Raw genomic sequence first — 26,757 nt, forward strand, 5'->3', positions numbered from 1 at the left:
AGTATGATGCCTGACCATGGTATGTGACATGTCTCAGTCTGCCCCTACAAACATATGCAGCAAATAGACCACCAGAAACTGGAGCAGCATGCACAGTCAGATATAAAAGGAGCCATAACACATATATGTAGCCCCCTCCCTACACAGGCCAAATAGCATTGACACACTACAGTGCTACACAATCCTGACAGTCTGTCAACAATTGCTAGAAATACACAGACATCTCAACTGTTCAGAGTCCCACAGAATGTCCAGGCTTTGTACTCATATATAAGGCCTCTTACACATAACATGTCTGGCATTCTGATACATCACTGGGATGGTGTCAGGAATAAAGGTACTAAATAATGATATACTCTACCTATCAAGCTCTTACCACATTGCACCTGGACAAAGTCTGATGTGCTTGGGGGACAAAGGCCAAGAAACAAGGGCATATGTGAAATAGTGATGTTACAAAATGAGACAGTTGCTGGTGTAACAGAGTTTGTTGTAAAATATCTATTCTGAGGGATATGAAGTCAGAAACACAAATAGATTATACCATTTACTGACTGCAATCCCCGCAGTATGCTACTGATTTTCCAAAGACAAAAAATGTCTGAGGAATACACCAAACATGAGAGTCTAAAATTTGGCCATTCTATGTATAGCCTTATAGTTGAGAGTTATGTCAACCACATAACACTGTCAGACTTAAAATCACACAGGAAAGCCATGCCCACACAAACTCTGTTAAACACACATTAATTCAACAGTATAACAGCAATACTTACATTATGTCCCTATGTCTGGAACATTCTCCTCCAGTTTGTTGGGTCATCACCACAGTTTTCATTTTAATAGGTATTTCCAACTACCCTCTGTGATGCTGTTGTTCTCACACCTCCATGAATTTCTCCTCACAGGCAAGGAAAAGGAGCAACACCCACATGAAGTACTCAATTATGGGAGTGTGTTGCCATGCCATTGACTATAGGAATAACACCACTGCTGTTCTGCATGCAATTAGCAAGTGTGGGACACTAATTGGTGCACAGGCCATCAGCTGCTCATGAACATTACCTACAAAAGGCAAGCTGCTACCTATGCAAAACAGATGTATACCCTATATCTGGGAGAGAGAGAGAGAGACAGACAGACAGACAAGTCAACCAAACAACACATATTGGAATCAAACCAACCATACTTGGAAAAAAATGTATGTCAAACAGGTAAGCATGTAATGGAGTGCAGTAGGGGGTATGTAATAATGGGAAATAGGAAGTTTAACAAATATGTCTCAACAACACTTGCCATACTGATATATTGCTGATCAGAACCTAAGGCCATAGCATCTGGGTCTGTTGGCAGTGACATAGATCACAGCTCAGGCCCCTGAGTCACCCCAGGAAAGGATGGCTCACATATGACTACTACTGGATTGTGTGTTGAACAGTACTGACTGTGACACTTCTAGGCCAGCTACAAGGATGTCGTAGATATCCATATGCTAACTGTGAACACATCTATGATGTACATGTTTGTCTCAGAAATGTGAGGGACCTATACAGGGTATTTGCATAGTGAAATACTGTTGCAGCTATGTGTGTTGAACTGCATGTGATATACTGAGCTCATACCATGAAACTGTCCAGTGTTAGGCACACTGGCCATATGTGTGCCTCATATTTGTAGTCATCTACTCATAGAGTTGTGTTATGTCTGGCAAATCATTGGCAATCTGTGAAGACTGACATTACAACATCTCCTTCTCTTTCTTTTGGCTGTTCCCATTAGGGGTCACCGCAGCGGATAATCTGTCTCCGTTTCTTCCTGTCCTCTGCATCTTGCTCTGTCACACCAACCACCTGCATGTCCTCTATCACCCGATCCATACACCTTATATTAGGCCTTCCTCTTTTCCTCTTACCTGGCGCATTCCTTCTTACCATCCTTTTCCCAATATACTCAGCATCCCTCTTCAGCACATGTCCAAACCAACATAATTCCACTACTCTCTGGCTTTTCTCCAAACCGTCTAACCTGGGCTGACTCTCTAACATACATATTCCTACTCCTGTCCACCCTCATCACACCCAGTGCAAATCTTAACATCTTTAACTCTGCCACGTCTAGCTCTGACTCCTGCCTTTTTGTCAATGCCACTGTATCCAACCCATATAAAATAGCTGGTCTCACTACCCTCTTGTAGACCATCCCTTTCAGTCTTAATTGTACTTGTCTGTCACAAATCACCCCAACACTCTTCTCCACCCTCCACATCCTGCCTGTACTCTCTTCTTCACCTCTTCCCCACACTCATCATTACTCTGAACTTGTGATCCCAACTATTTAAACTCATCCACCTTTGCAAACTGTACTCCCTGCATCCTCAGCATTCCTCTATCCTCCCTCCCATTCACACACATATATTCCTTCTTAGTCCTGCTGACCATCATTCCTCCCCTCTCTAGAGCATATCTGTACCACTCCAAGGTCTCCTCAACCTGTTCCCTACTCTCACTACAGATCACAATGTCATCTGCAAATATCACAGTCAACGGGGACTCCTGTCTGATCTTGTCTGTCACTCTGTTCATTACCACTGCAAATAAGAAATGACTCAGAGGTGATCCCTGATGTAAATCCCTCCTCCACCTTAAACGCACCTGTCACTCCCACTGCAGAACTCACCGCTGTCACACTACCCTTATACATATCCTGTAGCATTCATACAGATTCCTTCACCACTCCTGACTTCCTCATACAATATCACAACTCCTCTCTAGGCACCCTGTCATATGCTTTCTCTAAGTCCACAAAGACACAACTCCTTCTGACCTTCTCTGTGCTTCTCCATCAACACTCTCAGAGCAAACATGGCATCTGTACTGCCCTTTCCTGGTATGAAACCATACTGATGATCACTAATCCTCACCTTCCTTCTTAACTTAGCTTCCACTACTCTTTCCCATAACTTCATGCTGTGACTAATCAGTGTTATCCCTCTGTAGTTACCAAAGCTCTGCACATAACCCTTATTCTTATAATCAGTACCCAAACACTTTTTCTCCACTCCTCATGCATCCACTCTCTTTCCAAGATTACATTAAACATTCTGGTTAAAAAGACCACTGTCATTTCTCCTAAACACTTCCATGCTTCCACAGGTATGTCAGCTGGAACAACAGCTTTTCCATTCTTAATCCTGTTCATAGCAAACCTTACTTCCTCCTTGATAATCCACTGCACTTCCTGACTCACCATACCCACATCATCCAGCCTTCTCTCTCTCTCATTCTCTTCATTCAACAGCCTCTCAAAGTACTCTTTCCATCTGCTCAACACACTCTCCTCACTTGTGAGTATGTTTCCCTCATTATCCTTTATCAACCTTATCTGCTGCACATCCTTCCTAGCTTGGTCCCTCTGTCTAGCCAATTGTACAGGTCCAGTTCTCCATCCTTAGTGTCCAACCTTTCATACACCCCTTCATACGCTTCATCCTTAGCCTTCACCACCTCTATCTTTGCCATGCACCTCATCTCCTTATACTTCTATCTACTTTATTCATCTCTCTGACAATCCCACTTCTTCTTCACCAACCTCTTTGTCTGTATACTCCCCTGTACTGCCTCATTCCACCACCAGGTCTTCTTTGTCATCCTTCCTCTGTCCAGACGTCACACCAAGCACCTTTCTAGTCATCTCCCTTACTAGCTCTCCTGTAGTTACCCAGATATTTGGTAACTCTTCATTGCCACCCACTGCCTGTCTTAACTCCTCCCTGAACTCAACCTCACAATAACCCTTCTTCAGTTTCCACCATTTGATCCTTGGTATTGCCCTCACACTCCTCCTCCTCTTTTTGATCACCAACATCATCCCACAGACCAACATTCCATGCTGCCTAACTACAATTTCTCCTGTCAACACTTTACAGTCTCTAATCTCCTTCAAATGGGCCCTCCTGCATAGGAGATACTCCACATGTGTGTATCTTCCTCCACTCTTGTATGTCACCCTATGCTCCTCTGTCTTGTTAAAATATGCATTCACCACAGCCATGTCCATCCTTTTTGCAAACTCCACCACTATCTCACCTTCTGTATTCCTTTGCTTAACACCATACCTACCCATTACTTCTGCATCCCCTCTGTTCCCTTTACCAACATACCCATTGAAATCTGCTCCAATCACCACTCTCTCACCCTTGGGTACAGTCATCACCACGTCATCCAACTCTCTCCAAAGTTTTTCTGTCTCATCCATTGCACACACAACTAGTAGAGCATATGCACTAACAACAGTCATCATTACACCATAAATTTCCAGCTTCATAAGCATCACTTTATTCAACACTTTTTTCATCTGCGAAAACACTGTTGGAATACTGTTCCTTCAGGATAACCTCCACACCATTTGTACTCCCATCCACACCATGATAGAACTATTTGGACCCAGCTCTGACACACCCAGCCTTAACCCCCTTCCATCTGGTCTCTTGCACACACAATATATCAACCTTACTTCTGTCAAGCATATCAGCTAGCTCTGTCCCTATATCAGTCATACTGCCAACATTAAAAGTTCCTGTAAGAGTATGCTCAACAATGTATTAAGGCTGAAAGTAATTCTGTTACAAATATGCAACATAAATAAGGTATAAGATAAAGCTTGTTTAAATGTAGAAATAGAGGTTAGCAATATGTGATTAGCATCCATAAAATGACTATGGCTTGAAAAATAAGGATGATGGACAAGTTTTCCTACAAAATCAGCAAATAATGTATACATTTCATACTGTCAGCAAGAAAGCTAACATGTTCCTTAAAGAATGGACAACAGGAAAACAAACTGTACGTGTTTCTATCATATGACACTGTTAAGCAAGGAAGTCTGAATGGATAGAGACAATACCAGCATTATTTCTCTACAGGATGAAAACATATTTTTCTGCAAACACCAGCAAACAGATGTTTTCATACAAAGATCAAAATAGAATAGCAAGGAGAAAAACAGGATGTAAAACCACTATAAAGAGACTATAGCAAATGAAATTGTTAGGAGAGGTATTTTGTACAGGAAAGTTATCTTACATGCTGATCGAGAAGTAAAGTGGTACAGTGTAACTAAAACTGCAATAGTAGTACATGTGGTTAGTTATAAAAATCTATTTATTAATTACTGTTTTTAAAGTGACATAGTTTGGTGCTGCATCAGTGTATATTCTGTAAAATTCTGTGGGCAACAGACTGTGAATGCAATTATAACTAGACTTTGATTTCAGTAGAATCTAGCCAGCAAGACCTTAGTTTCTTAAGAAGACTTCAGTTACAGCACAATAAGCAGCACCTTGATAATTCTTCAATGGCGTGCCTACCTGCATTCGAACACAGGGGGAGTTATGCCTGCAGAGGGTCACTTCAGTGAGGTTGCAGTAACTAACATTTGTACATATGTGTAAATCCTAAACAGAAATAGTCCAGTTTATGCAGCTTGCAGCAGAACAGCTTCTCAAACATCTGAATCCAGATTGAGCCTGCAGTGCAAGAAAGTTGCAGTGCCATAAATTCTCCAAGAAAGATGAACACCAACTTTTCACAGCATCTTGCTGCCTGCTGTGTTTCAACAACTTCTCGAGTGACTCCCAAACATTTCCAGCCATCTGCAACAACAGCCTGATCTCCTGTTTCCTTCCTAACTGGCAAGAACTTTTTCTGGGTCACATTTTAAGTATGGATGCTATTAGACAGAATTCAAGCAGGTGTAAGCCAAGCTTTACTCTTAGTGTAGCAGAACCACTAGATAAAATAGGGAGTAAACTGCAATGTTGGCATACACAGCACATTAGTAAATGTAAAACCTTATTAGGGCAAGTTGATAGTAAGGCATTATGCAAATTTATTACAATATTTGACTGGTATCTCAAATAATACCATGTGTGGTATGACAAATGTTTATTGTGTAAATCATGTGAAACTGCTTTCTGTGTACAATGTCATAAAAATACAGTGCATACCATTATTCAGAGGTTAGACTGTACAGACAAAAATGTTAAAGGTAAAGAACCAAAAAAAGTTAATATGCTTACATCATATTAAAATGTTGAACAGTTATGCCCTGTCACTGCATGTAAAAGGTTTATTTCAGAGTTACAACAGGAGTCAAACCAGTTACTGACAGAACCTCTAGTATATTTTCTTACAAAAGAATGTAATAAACTTCAAAAAGACAGACACAATGAGTTCAGGAAGTTTAGACAAGTTATACAAACATTTTTTTTCAAAAGTGCATAGCAGTTTAAGATTCAGCAGAACAGGTTACTGAAAAAGACTGTGCAACATTACAGGAAACTCTTGAACAGCAGTTACAGGATAAAGAAAATAAATTAGCTGAACTGATAGAGGCTGACTTCCTGCATACAACAGCTGAGCTTAAGAAAACATTGCAAAAGAGCAGGAAACTACAGCTGATCTGTACAAAAGAGATATATTTTATAATATGTTTGCGTTTTGAAAATGGTTAAGCATACATAGCAGGATCTAATGTATGGACAAACCATTCCCAAATGTTTTACTTTCATTCAATTAAAGCAAGACATTTATCAGTACAACAGTAAAGTAGAGCATATGACTGCCATTTTCATAGCATAGTCAGAAAAGGTAAACTAAACAGTTCTAGTGCATAACAGTAAAAATCTGAAGTCACAAGACTGACATGCATGTATTTTCTTTTCATATAAAGTACATCTGTTAAAATGCACAAGAGAAAAGGCAGTCAACAGCAAATGTAAATCATGAAAATATAAACATATGTTAGTTAAGCCAATATCTGTTTTTTTTTTTTTTTTTAATTTTTTTATAGTTGTATAGTAGCACCACACCAAACAGTTAAAGTTCTAAATTTTTAAAATAAATATAATCATAGATGGTATTAGTCAAGCAGTCTTTGTAAAATGAATGGCATCACAGTTAAATAAATAAAAATAAATACTAAAATCAAAGTTAAAAAATGTATAAGCTAATTGTAAAATAGACCCCCGGATTTACTAATCTTCCATGCAGAACTTGCTTAGTCCTGCACAGAAGCAACCGTTAAGAGGCAGGATGGCAGCGCACATGCATAGTAATGAGGTACGCTGCCTGAGCTCCTTATCTTACACGGAGCATGTAAGACTGCAGGGAGCATGTCTGAGAGCAGAAATCTCAGAATATACATGTCCCTGCAATGAAGAACAGGTGAAAGGTCTAGGAAATGAGCGAGACCACTCATAGGTGTCTGCATATCCCCACCAACAGTCCCCTGTGTACAACAGCAAGTATATAGAAATAAAATTAACAGACCCTTTTATTTTTTTTTTAAACTCCGATTAAAGCTAACCGTAGGTACGCGGGTGTGCCCAATGCTTAGCTATGGTTAATGCAGCTTAAATGGCTGAAGAGGATAACAAGGAAGATATATGCAAATGAAGCAGCATAGCAATAGTGTAGTGGCAGAGCATTTGCCTTACGAGCAGGCATTCCTGGTTCGAGTCCCCCTGCAGCACGTTCCATTTTCCCTGGCAAAGCACATTATGACCAATATTTTTGTTGCATAATCCACTAAATAACATATATTTATGAACTGAAGTACAGTAGTAAATGCACATGTGTGGAGTCAGTATCATAATGAATAAAGCACTAGTAAGCAGGTATAAGCACCAATAAGCAGTAGTAAGCATATATAAGCACTAGTAAGCGAGTTTAAGCCTGTTTGCATGGGGTAAGCAATGCGCACACAGGTTAAGCAATACTGAAGCTAACTCTCTATAAGCATATGTAACTGGAGGTTAGCATTGCTTTTCCTCACGCAAATCCACGCAAACCCACTTACAAATGTTCAAAAGTGCCTTAAGCACTCTGTATCCAATGGCCCTTATTCTGCCCATCAACAAAATAAACAGCCTTGCAGGTCTTGAATCCTGGACCCTATAGACTATAGTCACAGTATTTAACCACCAAGCCATCACAGAAATACAAAAGAATGAGGTATCAGCAAACAAGTCTTCACTATAGTAAAATCAAACTGAACCTGTGAAAGAAATCAGTATACAGACATATGTTCCATAACACACTACATAAGATAAATATGTGAACTGGAGTACAGCAGTAAGCCCAGAAGTTGGATGTAATTGTAATAGAGTGTTGAAGCACTCAGTAAAGCACAAGGACCCCATACAGTGTATGTACACATGAATCATGGATACCAGGCATACATATACGATGTAATGAATAATAAATCAATGCTAAAAAGGAAATATAATGCAAAATCAAATGTAAGCAATGCTAAGCATTACACAGGCCAGCTTAGGATGTGTGAGCAATGCGTAGGGTAGCTAACTTAATGTGTCCAGTGTTATAACCCTTTAAACAATTGGGTAAGCAGGTTTGCCCATAGCATAGCCTTTTCAAAACCGGCCACTCATAAAAAAAGTGTGGGAAATTGGCTCTACTTAAACCCAAGAGGTGGGAATACATTTCATAACTGGTTGTAGCTTCCCTTGCAGGCACTATGTCAGGAAAGGGAGAGGGTGTGCGCTTTCATTTGCAGAGTTGGTGCATCCAGGAGTCCAGAGTCATGGCAAGACTCCTTGTCAAAGACCATGAACAGAGACTGCTACAGGGCCAGTATCAGGGCTCCCAATATAAGGTGGATGCCTGAGAACATCTCGCCCGTGACTTTACCAGTGCCACTGGCATACCCCAAACTGGTGAGCAAGTTATGCATCACTATGCCGACCTGAAGCAGCATAAGGGGGACCTCTTCGACCAGTGGGTCCAAGAGGCTAGAATGGCAGGGGATGTTCCAGTTGTGTGTATCAGTCCACTGCATGTTTAATAATTGAAGGCTCATGTATAGCATGGATAGGTATGGCTAAATATTCCTCCTATGTCCTCCACAGCTGCAATTGAGTGGGACATGAACCAGGAGGCCCATGGCAGTCAACTGGAGAGGTTGCGATGTGAGGCAGGTCAGTAATACTCTTGCATGTACTGTCATAGGAAATAAATCTAAAAGTATTAGTAAATTAATTGCCTGTATAAAACCTGTATTGTTTAAGGCAAGTACTGCATACACCAGAGAATATGGCAGGAAAAGACTCATATAGTATGTACGTAAATAAAAGCATAATAGCCTGACAATAAAGGTCTAACTGCTGGACTGCATGTGTATACTCTGGTATCATATGGTAATGCAGATTTGCATTCACGTAATAGCACTGTTGTAATAAGTACTGTTACCCACACCATGCACCATAAATAGAATGTGTAGGAATGCCTGTATATAACTGCTGTAATTCCCAAAGGCCATTTAGTACAACTGAGGAACACATAGACAGAAAACAGGGAAAAGGCAGACAACAAAACCTGAATAGCACATGCAACTGTGATGTGAACTGTTGTTTTTTTAGTACACACAGCCATGATTCGAATCCTGCCAGTGGTAGTAGCCTGCATACAGAACCATACCTCACAACTGTACAGATATGTCCAGAATGTCCTGTTGCCTGTAAACCTGTCCCCCTGGGAAATCAGTGGGATGATCCCAGACATATAGGCAGCAAACAGGAAATACAACTGATTGACACACATCTATGAAAACAAAGCTGGCACACTAGCAACTCCCCAAAACCTTATGAGACAAAGAAGCCACGTATGTCTCATTTACATCCCCATCTCGTTAAGCAGTGGCCAGAGTGTGTACAGTAACAGAGTGAGATGTATGTGCATAATAGTAATATGGAATCTGGTACTGTGTGTGGCAACAATCTAGTAGTGCTAACAAACATTCCTCCCACAGGTCTGTCAGATACCAACACTGTGCCCAGAAATACAAGAATGATACCCTGTACTGATACTGTTTACATTGGTACTGTATGGCATTGTGAGTGATGCAATTCCTCTGACTAATTAGGTATTACGCATCACTGTCACCCACACTGTCATGCAAAATATAACTGTCTAGGAAATCTGTGTAAGAGTGGTGTAATACAAGGTCAGAATGCAAAAGCACAGGAGAATTATAGAACAGAAAGCATATGGGAGATATTACAGAAATATCTATATAGCACACACAACTCTGATCAACAGTATTTAAGTTGTAGAGGACACAGCCATGGTCTGAATCCTGGGACTGGAAGTGGGCTGCATACAGAATCATACCCCACAACTGTACAGATGAGACCAGGATGTCCAGTATATGGGCCCATATCTGCTGCATGTCCCCTCCCCCTGTCCCCCTGGTAAGTCTGTGGGATGATCCCAGATGTTTAGCCAGCAAACAGGGAATACAAGTGATTGTCCAACTTCTATGTGAACAAACCTGTCAATGTAGCAACTTCCAAAACTGTTAGGACAGTAATAAGCCATGTATGTCCTATCTACACCCCCATGTTGTGAAGCTGTGACCAGAATGTGAACAGTTACAGAGTGAGATGCATGTGCATAATACTAATGTGTAATCTGGAACTTTGTGTGGCAACATTCAGGTAGTGCTAACAAGCATTGATCCTACAGGTACGTTGAATATGAACACTGTGCTGAGAAATAAAAACCATTATACCCTGTACTGGTACTGTTTATTCTGGTATTGTAGGGAAGTCTGAGTATTGCAGTTTCTCTGAATAACAAAGTATCACTGATCACTGTCACCCACACTATGCTACATAATATAACTGTGTAGGAAAGCATGTATATGTGTGTGTGTCAAGTCACTAAAGGTTAGAGAGGGCAATATTCTAGATATGTCCCAGTACACCTGCATGTGGTCAACAGATGGCCAGAGTCTGTGCAGAAAGCGTTGGATAGCCATGTGCACAACATCAACCCAGAATCTGGGAGTATGTGTAGAAACAGTTAGTGTGAACATACATTCCCTCCACAAGTATACCAGGTAAGAGGTAGAAACTGCAGGTAAAACCAGTTCATGTATAACAATGACAACAGTCATATCACTGTCTAAACTAAGGCTATAGGTTAGTGTAGTAAGACTTGTAAGGTACAGATAACAGCACTGACTAGGAAAGTAATGTGGACTACAGGGATATACTAGTTGTTAATTGACATCTTTCTCCCCCTCCCACTATATCTCCAACAATAAACAACATACCCACCCCAACCGGTATGTAATGACTCCAATGTTCTGATAATGTCCTGTTGTTTAATAAATATTTTAATTGTTCTCATGCATGTGCCATATTGAATTATTCCAACATTGGTGTCATGGTGCCATCAATGTACCTGCATGCTGTTCTTATTACCACTGTGGTCCCATATATGTATGTGTTCTGTTTGCTATGCAACTGTTCCATGTCTGGTGTCTAGGTTAATGGGAATATCTATGCATGCTGTTATAACTAACCCTGAAATGTGTTGACTATTATGAACCCACATATGATGATAAAATCTAAACACTATAGTATGTTTGGGAAGGCTTGTCACAGCGGACTCACCTGTCCCACCTCAGCTGGCCATGGCACCAGGCACCAGCATGTCTGAGGCCCAACCCAGGACCTTCTTGTACGTTGGTCCTGCACCAACTTTGGGTGGAGCCATCTCAGGGCATGGGGCTCACCCCCCCAGGAGTGGGCGCGGACAGGAATTTGTCACCCATCGCCAGGTCCGGGTAGTGGTGGGTAGTGAGCTCAACCAGCAATTTTGTGATCAGCTACACCAGCTTGAGGGCTACATGTCATGATTAGAGGGTCAGCCTGGCTCTGTAACTCATCCTTCAGCACAGCCACCTTCGAGGCTGTGAAGGTGCAGTGGTGACTGCCCATGGGTGGGGAGCACAGTCACACTGTGTCCACTAGGGGGCTCATGGGCTTCTGATTTCCCAAAACCCCTTCCCATCAAGGTGTTTACCCCCCACATGTGTCACATAACACCCCTGTATGCATCTTGTTTGTCTTGTCTGTTAACCTACCCAACCTACCTCCCCAAATGTACATACTATCCCTTCCCAACATTCCACTCTCCCCTGAAAAAAAAGGGCAATCTGTCCCCCCCCAAAAAAAACTCGCCCCATACATAGCTGTCCATTTCACACACTTGCCACTGGACATGTAATCTTGTCTAATCAGCATCACAACTTATTGTTGTTGTCCTCACCCCCTCCCAGGGGATTGAGTGTCCAAATCTACCTCCAAATTCAGTGTATAGACACAGCTGTTGCTATAGAAGAAATGGGCAGCTATGGACCTTCCCCACATCCTTCCTGCACATCCCTAGCTATTTTCCCTACTATCTTTCCCTCTTTGTGCCCCTTTTTCACCAATTTCCTATCAACCCTTTTTTCTTTTCTTTTAAAAAAAATTAGCACAGGGGTAAGAGGGAGTAGGCACTTTTAAGCAGAAGTAAGCAGGTTTAAGCCTGTTTGCGCGGGGTAAGCAATGCCTACACAGGTTAAGCAATTTAGAAGCTGAGTATAAGAAACTGTAACCGGAAGTTAGCAGTGCTTACCTCTGCACAAACCCGCTTACAACTGCTCAAAAGGGCCTTAATCACTCTGTATTCAATGGCTCTTGTTCTGCCCAGCAACAAAATAAAAAGCCTCTACAAAGCTCGAATCCAGGACCTTGCACACCATAGCCAAATTGATTTATTACTAAGCCATGTCAGATATACATAACACTGATGTTTTCACAACCATATCATCCAGCCCAGTCATTCAACAGCACAGGGAATGTATTCAAACATGTAGATGTATGTGTGTGTAAATATATTAATATCTAAACAGATACAACATATCTATATATGTAGATCTCTCTCTCTCTCTCTCTCTCTATATATATATATATATATATATATATATATATATATATATATATATATATATATATATATATATACATACATATATATATATATATATATATATATATATATATATATATATATATATATATATATAGAAACATATATAGCAACATATATGGAAACATATATACATACAAATGCATACATCTATAGATATATATGTCTGAATAGATGAATAGATACAGCAAGTTATATATATGTAAGTATATATATATATATATATATATATATATATATATATATATATATATATATATATGTATATATACAGACATAGTTATATATATGTAAGCATATATATATATCTATATAGGTATATATGGACATACATCTGTAGATAACAATGGGAACATAACAAAAACATATATGTCCACATGCACCATTAATGGGTTTGAGAAGCCCCAAACAATATATGTCTTGTATGAATAGGTATACCCCCACAGCCAAACATGTCCACCCTGCAAGATACATATGTAGAAGGTGCACACAATATGGAACAGCCACTATGCCTACAGTTAACACCTTAACAAATGGACACTGTATGAGCCACCCATACAAATGACAAGCATTGCCTGCAACATATACCCACAGAGAGGTCATAGGATATAACACCACACACAGGTTTGCATAAATTGGAAACCCTTATTTGTGTACTATTACAGTTGTATATGCCATGTCATATAGCTGTTTAGACACTGACATCCATATAAACAGAGTAATGCAACTGTGATGTATACTAATACAGTAGTCTGGAAAGGTGTACAAATGTTGCTGTCCAGGCCAAACCCTTCAAATACTACAATAGTAAAGACAGACTGGGCCACAGGATACCAAACAATCATCAGTAAGTAATGCAGATGTATAATTCAGCAGCCTCTATCTACACTCTGTACACAATCACTAGGTGGTAAAGACCTCAGCTGACACAATGGGATGCAGCTGTTACATAACAAGGCATAACTGACACCATCACAAGCACACTGACAAACAGAACAGTCTGCATGGCAGGAGGCAGTAGGCCTGCATTAACCCAATTTATGTAATTAATTTAAATATGCGTGAACTGTATGGTAATGTACATCCAGATACCTTAAGGCAGCTCTCCCCTGATACCTCCACATGTTGTAACAGCCTAGGTTATTTATGGTGCACCCCCCCTAGACTCAATAATATACGGCCATACACCACTGGTGCATACACTGGCCTGAGCAGAGTATAAGGGCACACATGTATTGTGTAGGTGAAGCCCACTCATATATGGCCACAGCCCCACCATATGTGTGGTGGATACAACAGCAGTGGACTGATGACAGGAATGGCAGTTTGACATACTCACAGCCCACTACAGAACAACCTCTGACTGCATGTCATATGTGCAAAGCTTGATATGTAGGTGGAGGACAGAGGCTGGAACACAGGCCCATATGTGGAAAACTCTTGTCATACACTAAGCAAGTCACTGGTGTTACAGGATAGTCTGCAACATACTCTTAGTCAGGGATTTGAAGTTAGAAACATAAATGGATGTAGCCATGTACTGATAGCACTCAACACACCCACACTGCCAGTGAAATATCTGACACAGGATCTGTGTGATGGACAGACAAAACATAATAAGCACACCTCTGGCCATCAAGAGGATAGGCCCACAGTTGAGAGCTATGCAGACAGACTGCATTCCAAGGTAAATTAGTATGTACACACAAACCCTGTAATGCCAGGACTATACAAAGCATAAGCACAACTCTACTCACACTCTGTCTGTAGTTCTGAAACTTGCTACAAATATGAAGCTGGCCTGAGCTTGCAGGTTCTCCTGTAAGAGGTATTGCTACCTGCTGTCTGTAACACTAATGCCCACACACAGAAAGGATGTCCATCACACAGGAAAGGTAAAGGAACCACATCCACAGGTATTTATAGTAGATTGTTGCCATGACAGTGGCAACTAGAAGCACTACACAGTAAGCTGCATGCAGTTAGCAAATGGAGGACACTGACTGGTGCAGAGGCCATCACCTGATCATGTGCATCACCTGCTAAAGCCATGCTGCAATCTGTTCAAAGCAGCTCAATCCATTTACTGGAGAGAGACTGAGAGAGAAGGAAAGAGAGAAAGAGAAATAGAAAGATAAAAGAAAGAAAAAAAAAAAAAAACAAAAAGCCTAAGGCAAAGGCAAGTAAAAGCCAAAGGAAGAACAAACCAGTCTAACATCCAGCAAACCATCCAGAACTGACATCATTCCCACAACAGGTATGTGAAGTATATATGCATGTAATTGAATGTAGTACTTGGTCCATAATAATGGCATAGATGATATGGAATGATTTATATGTGCCATCAGGTGTTGTTGTAATGATGTTCAACTGAACAACTGCTATGGACAATAGTGTCTGTCCCTATGGGTAGTGGGCCATAGCCGTCAACTGTGTAGATCAGCACTGACTGACAAGATGTAAGCCATCATAGTGTGTGTTGTGTAATGGGAAGTATGAATATTATGTGGCTAATAGCTGGTGGTGGAAGTAATGGCATTATGATGGACATATGAGACCCACAGCCCACCACTTGCAGGATACTCAGGTTAATCTGTAATGTAGCATGCAGATATGTCATAGGTGTTTAATAGGGTTACCTGCAATTGGGTCCAACATATACCCCCCTAATGTCAGGCCATGTCCATATGTGGCACCTGTCTATGTTGTAGCAAGGCAGAACAGTGCAGTTGTGCAGGAAGGTGTTGTAAGATGTGGACCTGATGTCTGAATGTACTCCACATGTAGGTATGCATATGTGTACATATGTCACATATATAATATATATATAAAAAAAAAAAAAAATATATATATATATATATATATATATATATATATATATATATATGTGTGTGTGTGTGTGGGTGTATGTATATATATACATTATATATATATATATATATATATATATATATATATATATATATATATATATAAGCATGTATGTCCAGAAATATACAGATACTCATGTATAGACATATATATGAGCACATATATACAACATCACATATATCCACACATATCTAGATATATACCTACATGTATATATCAACATATATAAAAACACACACACAAACATATATGTATGTAAATACATGTCCCCTATATTACTACCACAGTGATGCATGCTATGTGCGAGGCACCAGCACACATAGCAATACACTCAGATATCTACAGCGGACAGTGTGTTCAACACGGATGGGTATGTCACATGTTAGTCCCTTGTTGGGACCACATTGCCCCCATCTGTGAAGTATGCAATGGAAATATGGGGAAGTATGGCAGGTATAGTTGTGGAGGTGGTCAGGGTTGGCAGATATAGAGGACAGTCTACAGGGGTGGTATATGACACATGTGGTGGGGTAAACACCCTGGATGGTGTGTGTGGTCTGTGATGTGGATGCCCCATGGGCCCCAATATGGACACACTGCTACTCACAACAACAGTCCACATCCTGAAGGGGCCTGGCCTGGAGGCTGAGCAGGAGGAGCATGTCGGCCCTGTGAATGTGTACTGGGTGCCTCGGAGTGATGAAGCACACCCCACATGTGTCTGTGGAGCTTGGTATGGAACACATCCTAGATCGCGCCTCGGGGGACAGGAACATGTCAGTTAGTGCCCTGGGGGGACAATATCCCCTGGGTTGATTCCACCTGATGGTATTGTTGGACCAGTACATGAGGAGGCCCCAGGTTGAGACACACATGCGATGTGGCCTGGTATCATGGGCAGTTGAGTTTAGAGAGGTGGTTCTGCTGGAAATAGTACATATACATTGTGTCACTGTTATAGAACATATGTTGGTAGTAATAGTCTACACAATCCTGGGACAGCATGCATAGATATCCCCAATAACAGAGAATGTCAGATGTGCAGCAATCACAAAGCAGCCATACCACAGGCATATATGGAACCATAGTGGCCTTGACAATGGCATGCAGGTGAATAGTCTGTAACAGGCCAACAATGATAGTGTCCACACAGAGAACATGGCTGCAATCACAGAAAGTCTGGTACAATGCAATATCTGCCCCACTGGTAGGTAAGCTGTAGCCATATCTAATGAGATGTGTGTACAGTTTGCTGAAGCTGATATGGTAGGGGGATGTCAGAGATGTATATTATGAACTGTGGTAACCTTGATGTATGAGTTGCTCTGACCTGTTTCCATCTTTATGTCTTTCAGCCAAGATGTCACATGCACGCTTGCCTACCTATTTGACAGCTGAGAATGATGTGCTTATCACACACCTGATCCAACAGTGCCCAGTGCTGTTTGGCAGAGCTGCCCATGAACAGCAGGAGTGGACCACCCTGTGGAATAACCTAGTTCACAGGGTCAATGATGTTGGACTGTACAACCACAGTTATGAGCAGGTCCGGAATCATTGTACTGACCTGCTTCGCAATGCCCATATGTGTGCTGCTGCAGTCTGGGGGGATCTTCTCACCACAGGGAGGGCATGCCATCCATCCCCCCATGACACATGTGGAGGAGCTCCTAACCAGCCTCATGGCACCAACCGCTGGACAACTTTATGGAGGTGGGTGGCACCCACACACCAGCCAAGGAGCATGCAGGTAAAGACACAGGGCACATCAGTAGACCACTGTTGTGTATGCATCCACATCGGTACAGGTAGATCATGCATATCTGACATGTCATAGATATATTGTGTTGCTGCTTTGTAGTGATAAAGAGATGTCTAGATGTGTTAGTATTGTGGAAATGTACCACTGATGTATTGTAATGCTGCACTCACCCTGTAGCACTGCCACAGTTGTGGCCACTGACATTGCATCTCTCACCCTCTTATGTAGGTCCCTCTGGGATACCACCAAGGCAGCAGCCTGTAGCTGGTGAGTGTAGTTTATGTAGATGCTTGCCAACACACCGGGCATGTAATGGTGATGGCATATTCCATGCACACATCTAACACACCTGCCCTGAATGCATGCTTTACGGGATGACCATGATGAAGTATTGGAAGGTTATGTCAGACACCTGCATAATAACTAACATCCTGTCATTGCGGAATGTCTCCACAGGGAGTAACATAATGGTGGGAGACATGACCTACAGTATAGACATGTTTGGACCAACACCCATATACAGTGCAATACCAGTGTATATACCTGTAGGACAATGGCAACTGCTGAAGAGATACACTATGGCATAAGGCATTACAATAGTCCACATTATCAGCTGGGTCTAGGCTGTAACATGTGGTATTCAGTGCATGGGACACTGCAAAGTGACACACATGTGTAGGGCTTACTTGTCATGCATCTGCAAAAAGGCTGAAGGAGGGGGGTGTCAGCATGATACACCAGTGCACTGCAGCAGGGATCCTAAGGATGCTAGGAATGGCTCTATCTGCATATAGTCAGGTGCAGGATCTGTCCCTACCCCCTCAGCAATAGTGACGGCAGTGTGTGAACACAATGGAATGTGCACATGAGTAGACCTTGCAATCATGCAGAATAGGGGGACATGTGTAGGGCAGACTGAGCATGCAGTGGCAAATGCAGATGGTCTATGCTGGTATACCCCTGTCAGGAGTAGTGACTGCTGTAGTACACACAACAAGAGGTGCAATAAACCGTCATGATAAGGGTGTGCACACATATACCCACACGGTGTGTATGCATCATGGTCAGCATCTGCACTCCTAACACAATCTGTAGACACTGCATGTGAAAGTACAGGACATATGTCTCATATCAGGCTCATGTACTGCTAAGATATGTGGTGATGTGGTCCCATGGCAGATCAGAGATGGGTGCGTCAAATCAATAAAGGTGTGTACACTCCCCATAGCCATGGTATGCTCTGATGGTTGTCAGTGTAAGAGTATTGGATTGGTCATACATGGTCTGCTGATGTTGAAAGCTGTGCATCAGACATAAGCCATTCACAAATGACATCTGTCCACATATCATACCAAGTATGTGTTGCTGGAAAACATAGGGGCTGTGAGCATTAAAGCTGACATAACCAACACAGTAGTACACATTCAGCAGTGGGCCGTACACCTGTGAGGTGTAGTGCACAGTACATGGCAGGGTGCAGAACAGGTGGACAGAAATACCGTGTTCATGGGCACAGTGGCATCCGGGGGAAGGGGCATCACCTAGTGACACAGCACATGCATCAAACACATGTATACTGCTGCCAGCATGGATTGACTATAGCTGCACTGCATGCTGTCGGGTACCATATGTTATGCATATTGACAGAGGGGTAATCGGAGGACTGTGTGTACTTTCATTGTGCACCTCACCTGTATGTGTGTGTGTGTGTGTGTGTGTGTGTGTGTGTGTGTGTGTGCGTGCGTGTGTGTCCTGGTGGGTAGTCGGTTTGTCTGTAGGGTCACTCTGGTGAAGTGGAGGGAGGTTGATGCATTTAGGATGCTTGTGTACATGTGTGTGTGTGTGTTTGTGTGGCTGGCCATGTATGCGCATGTGTGGTTGTGGGGTGTTCATACAGCAGTACCTCCTTCTGGGATCATGCAGTACATGTGCATGGACTGCCACATTACACACCAGGAATTCCTGTCATGTGTGTAATCACAGGACAGCTGATCATATAATATGGTCAGCAGCATGGAACAGTCATCCAGAGGGAAGGTAGACACCAGGTACACCCTTAATATCACATTCAGCAGAAAGGTCACCTACAACACACATATGCAGCACTATAGATGCATTGGGGAAGTACTAGTCAACACCAGGGAGTGTACCCAAACATTACAGTTGTCACATGATAGGCTGAAGGAGCAGTAGATGTGGCACGTACTGAGCATTACATACACATGACACACCAGTGCGTGATATTATGGATGCAACATAGTAGCCCACACATATAGGGTCCATGCTCATCATGTCCGGACATAGAGAGGGCGCATACCAAATGACAGCAGTGAGGCCATGTAAAACTACTTCACACAGGTCAGGCAGGTAAAGTAGAAACAGGCCTTTTGTTATGACCACTTGTGTAGACATTTAGAGGACTGATATGTTAATGAGTGGTATCAATGTGTGTATGTTAACAAGTGTGATGCAGGATGGAGTACCACATGGACATATACGTGGGACTGTCTGTAAAGCCATGGGCAGGTAGGTATTACAGAAGTGTGTGTGTGTGTGTGTGTGTGTGTGTGTGTGTGTGTGTGTGTGTGTGTGTGTGTGTGTGTGTGTGTGTATTTACTGCTAGTCAATGCTGTACAGGTTTTAAAGTGCGTTCATTGTTTTCCCCCACAGGTGGTGAGGTGGGTCAGGTTCCCTACTGCTTCCAATCTGATGCTGGTGTCCATACAGACACCGAAGATGATGATAGTAGTGTTGAGGCACAGGTGGGGCTTGCAGCGGCCAACACTGAACCAATATCTGACATCCCCCTTTTAGGCACCCCAACACCGCACACAGTTTCAGTGCCTATACACACCTCATCACCAGTGGCCATAGCAGAGGGGCAGCTGGTGGCTGGTGGCAGCCCACAGGAAAGTGTAGTAACCATGCCTACTGTGTCTGGTCTCAGCAGGCATAGTCAGATGTCTGGCAGAGCACTACATAGGCAGATGACCCAGGGTGTTCATGGTAGTGCTGCTGGACATCATGCCCCTTGCAGAGGCAACATAGCTGGTACCAGTAGGCACATGTTTCAGGCTGTCATGGCGGTGCAGGCACATATCGAACATTTCCACAGACAGGGTCTGAGGCTGCAGAGGGCTGCTCTCACAACTGCAAATGACAACGATTGCGAACTTGCTGGTGCCATCCATGGATTAACTGAGTTCATGGATAGAAGGTCTGGTGAGATGATGGCCCTCATCAACCGTGGTCTGTCTGTGCTTGAACATGTGGTGGGAGTGCTGCAATGGCCATGTGGATGTATGCCAGCGATGACAACATCTGGTAGTCAACATGGACATGCTAGGACACCAAGGGGCTCCCATAGTGGCAGTATGAGCCCCAGCACTGCAGGGGGGTGCGCTGTCCACACCACACCACAGCAGGCCATGAGCACGTGGTCCTGGCCATTCCCAGGAGGGACCTGGTACCAGCGGACATTTGTCATCGTCGGGTGAGAGTGGCACATCGAGGCCTGTACCTCGACATGCCCATGGATCCCCTGGCAGGCACAGTCCACATGTCCATGGCCAGAGGCAGTGAACTGCACACACTGCCAGGTATGGTCTGCATCTGTCCATAAACACCTGTGTAGGGCAGCCACATGGCAGAACTGTGTGCATGGATACCCACACACTATGCAAACACATTTAGGGCAACCACATACCTACACACACCACATCACCATGCACAGCTCACCACAGTACACCCCTCACCTACACAGATGTCAAATGTATGGCCCACCCTCAGTCTCTGGCAAACCTACTTCACACTCTGTGCATATGATGATACCTGTGCCACATCCCTGACATCCATACCATCAATGCAGGGACAGGCTAATATGGTTCTGATGCACACAGTGATTGCACTATAGTGTACCGCAGTACTGCAGTGTCACATGTTGTAAGGAGTAAATTGTAATGCATAAATGGCAGGTAGTGTAGCTGTCCAGCAATGATGCCTTATAGCTGTTAGTAACACTGGTTGGTTGTGGTCTCTATATTGTTATCCATTTGTGTTGTAGGTGTACATGTGTCAGCACAAGGATGCCCCGTGCATATGATGATACCTGTGCCACATCTCTGTCATCCATACCATCAATGCAGGGACACGCTAATATGGTTCTGATGGACACTGTGACTGTACTACAGTGTACCACATTACTGCAGTGTAACATGTTGTAAGGAGTAAAGTGTAATGCATAGATGGCAGGTAGTGTAGCAATCCAGCAATGATGCATTATAGCTGTTAGTAACACTGGTTGGTTGCGGTCCCTATAATGTTATCCATGTTGTAGGGGTGTACATGTGTCAGCATGAGGATAGTCTGCAGTTATATTCACAGCAGGGTATGGCACTGTGGTGACACCATGGCTGTGACATATCTGGGGTACAGTTGATCACATGTCACAAGTTACTAAAATGGTTATTGCCTGTGCCACATGGACAGGTGACCCGCTGAGGCGTATATACCCTGCAACCTGATGTAGACCCATCCACTTACATGAACATTGTTATTTGGCAACACTGGGACTAGACCCCTACCTAGCTATGTAATGATACTGAAGTGTGTGGCTTACATTGCACACACCACACAGCGTTCAGGGTGAGGTGTGTCCCAGGTTACATGTTACATGCAGAACATCCCCAGACATGTACAGTATGCTAATGGGGGATGTAATGGGTGTATATGGACATTACATAGTGTGGCATACCATCATATACACATTAACAGACACATAACAGCCAGACACACATCCAAGATACTAGGGCCTATTGCTGATAACTAACTTGACCGTGTGTCCAATGTGTTAAAGGAAGGCTGCATACAGCACATGCATAACTGGCTTGGATTGTGGTATCAATTACCTGTATGTTTGATGGTGACAGTGGTAACCATAATGTGGTACATGGGACATATACCGGGTGTACCTTGGTGTAATAACAGTGTACACAGCACCCACATCCACCAGTGGATATTGTACTCCCTGAAATCCATGATGACACTCTGCCATACCCACCATCACACATTGGCCATGACTGCGATACTACCCATTGTAGTACTATAGGGATATGCAGCTAATGCACATGCCACACATGTAGTAGGGTGTTGCAATGTCAGGCCTCATCTATGGGCAACAACAACACTATCTGTACTACTGTGTGGCAATAGGTATTGTAATAGGAGTATGTGGCCTCAGAATGCTGTACCCTACAGATATACGGACATGAACAACTACACACACATGCCAGAACACAATGAGTATCCCATGCCTATCACCCCATTTGTAAAACATTGTTATGCTGGTACTGCAAGGCTCGTTTAGCCAGTATGGGGGGAGCTTAACAGGGTACATGTAATGTCCCATACAGCAGCAGCCACAACTGACTATGGCAATGAGTGTTGTGTTGGTTTTGAAGGGCCTTATGGAATTACGAAGTACAGGTGTGCTAACACACAGACACTGCTATACTCAGTCATGCACACGTACACATGTGTCAGTACAGGGGTGCATCGCTGCAGGTGGTCATAGCTGTGTACTTAGACATTTCCTATATGTGCCAGTTCTTACACAGCTGGGCAGACTTGTCAGTGTCAATCAAGCTTAGGTTGCTTGTACATATCCCAGCTGGATACCTGCCATCTGCACATCTTTAAAGATACTGACAGTCATCAGCTTGGCAAGTAGCTATGCAGTAGCATGAGTGTGTTGACAGCTAGATGTCTGACAACAATATGTATGCCATAACTACATGTCAGAAGCCATCACTAGCATGTGCTGTACAGACAGTAGTCTACAGTTACATTCCAAAGACAGAGCATTACCCAGTAAGGAGTATATACTGTGTCACAGCTCACACACCAGGGATATAAAAGGAAGGTCTCATTGTCCAGCTATGCCCACAGGTGTGCCTGTTGTCAGTATTACATTACGCACTCTGCTCTTGCCTGGGTTAACACTGTGAACAGTAGTACTGCCATGATTCACTACATGCCAGTGTGACAGCATGTACCCTGGGCTTCTACACCTGTATGTAACACATTCACATGGATAAAAGTGCTGTACAGGCCTCATATATGTCGGTGTCCCACACAAGACACTCACACCCCTTGCTACAGTAATGACAGCACATAGGCACATGTAATGTACATGGCATTACATACACTTATTACACACTAACAGACTGGGTGGTGTGACCGGGTTGCCAGGGATCAACATTGCTGCAATATAACAGCTGAGCTGATTTGCACACTGGTAAGTGATGTCTACACTGAGTAATTGCCCATACGTTTACCCATATCTCAGCACCACTTAACTTCGCACAAACCAGTGTAAACCCACTTAAAGCTGCTCAAAACTGCCTTAACCACTCTGTATCTGACAGCCCTTGTTCTGCCCACAACAAAATGAACAGCCCTTGCAGATCTTTAACCCAGGACCCTGTACACTGAAGTCACAGCACTTAACCACTATGCCACTGTGAAGACAGCTGCTGTTTTACCAATATAGATGTCAATACACATAATGAGTAGTACTGAGCAATTGGCTTTAGTCCCTGAATTGTGTAGTCCTTGTTATTAATATGACTGTTGCATCACATATGTTGTTTTATCATAATGTGCACATAGCAGATACATATGGTGAGATACATCTGGGAGGGTATACACAACTGTGAGTTTACTCATGACAGGAATATGGTTGAATACATATAATAGGTCTATATATGTCTACATGTACATACACATGTATACTCATATATATGTCTGTATACTCATCTGTATAGTGCTACATATATATGGCCATGTGTACGTCTCTTCGTATGTATATATATATATATATATATATATATATATATATATATATATATATATATATATATATATATATATATATATATATATATATATATATATATATATATATTGATATATGTATATATAGATATGTGTATATGTGTATATAGATATATATGCATGCACAGCCTATGTGTACAGATATGCCTAGTTATGTTGGTATATATGTAGATATCTATAACTATATGTGCATACATATCTATTCTGATATACCTACTACTGTCAATATATATGTAGATATCCATACGTATATGTATCCCTACCTGTATATGTGTAGACATATATTGTTCTGTATATGTATATATCTGGGTGTTATATATTTATATGTACATATACATATCCATCTATATATGTCAATATGTATATATGTATATATCTCTATAGATATCTGGATAATTATATATACATATATTGTCACCATATGTCCTGAACATGGAGTGTTGCCCTACCTCAGCACCTATAGTCCCAACTTCGTAGTGCAAGGGGATGTCAGGTGTGTATAGCAGGTATATTTGTAGAGTATTGCTACTGTAATAGGGATTGTCTTCACAGACATGTTGTTTGTGGGAGTTCACATCTGCTTTTAACATGTGTACCATTGGCTACTGACAGACATCCTAAGGACATCATAGTACAGTACTGCTGCTAGCATGTAATGCTGCTATGGACTACAGCAGAGATATTAGTCAATATATGTGGACATAATGACACACTCTGGACAGTCCACAGGTATACACAGAACCCCTTAGTGCAAGACATGTAGACCAAGCCTGACAATGTGGATGTTAACAGCCATGTAGATGGGTATAACATATAATGACTGGTATACATTTGCCTCCATAGGTTATACATTCACACACCCCTATCTGTCCTAACTCATAATAACTGCTCGTACAGAGGTGCCATGGCCACATACTACCCACTAGATATTGACATACATCTGTACAGCATCCCACTGCTTTGTAAGACATACATGACTGTTAAGGGAGGCCCAGCAGCAGTACATCTGGCAATTATCTGGATATGACATCCCACTGGGTAAGTACGCTAAGCTGCGAGGCATGTAACAAAGTACTGTGCAGTCTACAGGCAAACGGGCTCAACACTAGCTTATCTTTCCTATGGGGGAATGCACATGTACCTGCATATATAGCAGGCTCTACAGGCATGTCACAGCACAGAGTACTATACATCAGTGTGAAAGTGCATAACCACAGCCAATGTGGACACAGCCACAGCCACATATGGTAAGCTAGCGTAATATTACAGTATATGGACTATCTTTTTAATACCATCCTCATATGTGCCACTCACACACTAACCCTACATATACTGAGTCACTACAGAGTGTGGTCTAATGCCTGTCTGTGGTATGGGACATGTATGTGTATGGCCTTACAAACATGTAAGCCGATAGGGTAACATACAGTGGAGAAGCATGTAACATCAGATAGAACGGGACCAGGAACAATGACATCTACCACAGTCTGCACACAGGCCACAGTACATAGTGACAATGCACACACTGTCAACATTCACCTTACATACACAGACCTCAGTACTGTGCACACAACCACAGAATGTCCAGGTTATGTCATCGAATATAACCCCTACTACACGTAACATATGTAGCAGTCTGATATCTCACTGGCTTTTTATCAGATATGATATCACTAATTATGATGTACAGCAGATATGCACCTCTTACTACATGACATATGTACAAAGGTTGACAGAGTTGTGGCTGGAGGCACATATACAGGGATAATATTGACATGTTGCTGTGATAACCTCATACATGTACTGTTGTAACAGGGTTTGTTGTATCATATGTCCTATGAGGGATATGAAGTTAGTAACTCTCACGGCTGTCACCATCTACAGACTTCAATCTTCACACTACCTTCTGCAGTTCACAGATAGGTGCTCTGTGGGTAACATATGAAACAAAAGGCACCACACACTGCCCAGTCTACAGATGACCCTACAGATGGGTTTTCCTCATAAACATAGCACTAACATGGCAGTTATTAAAACATGTAGGACAGCCATATCCACACACACCCGGTTAAACCAACATTACTACAAATGCAGTATAGCAGCACTTACAGTCTGTAGTCAGGTCAGGCACATCCCCCTCTGTGTCTTGCCAAGTTTTCACAGTGTATGCTGTTGGAAGTAAACCCCCAATCCATCTGAGATGCTGTTTCCCAAACAACAGAATGTGTTCCTGCTCACAGTGAACGAAAATGCCCAACACCATCATGATGTTCCTAGATATTGGACTGTGTTTCCATGCAATTGGCAATGGGAAAGTTACCACAGCGGTTCTACATGCAATCAGGAAGAGGAGGGCTGCAATTTGTTCAGAGGCCATCAGCTGATCATGAG

The sequence above is a fragment of the Protopterus annectens genome, chromosome 6.part0 (genome assembly GCF_019279795.1).
Source record: "Protopterus annectens isolate FY-2018-M chromosome 6.part0, PAN1.0, whole genome shotgun sequence".
Taxonomy (NCBI): domain Eukaryota; kingdom Metazoa; phylum Chordata; order Ceratodontiformes; family Protopteridae; genus Protopterus; species Protopterus annectens.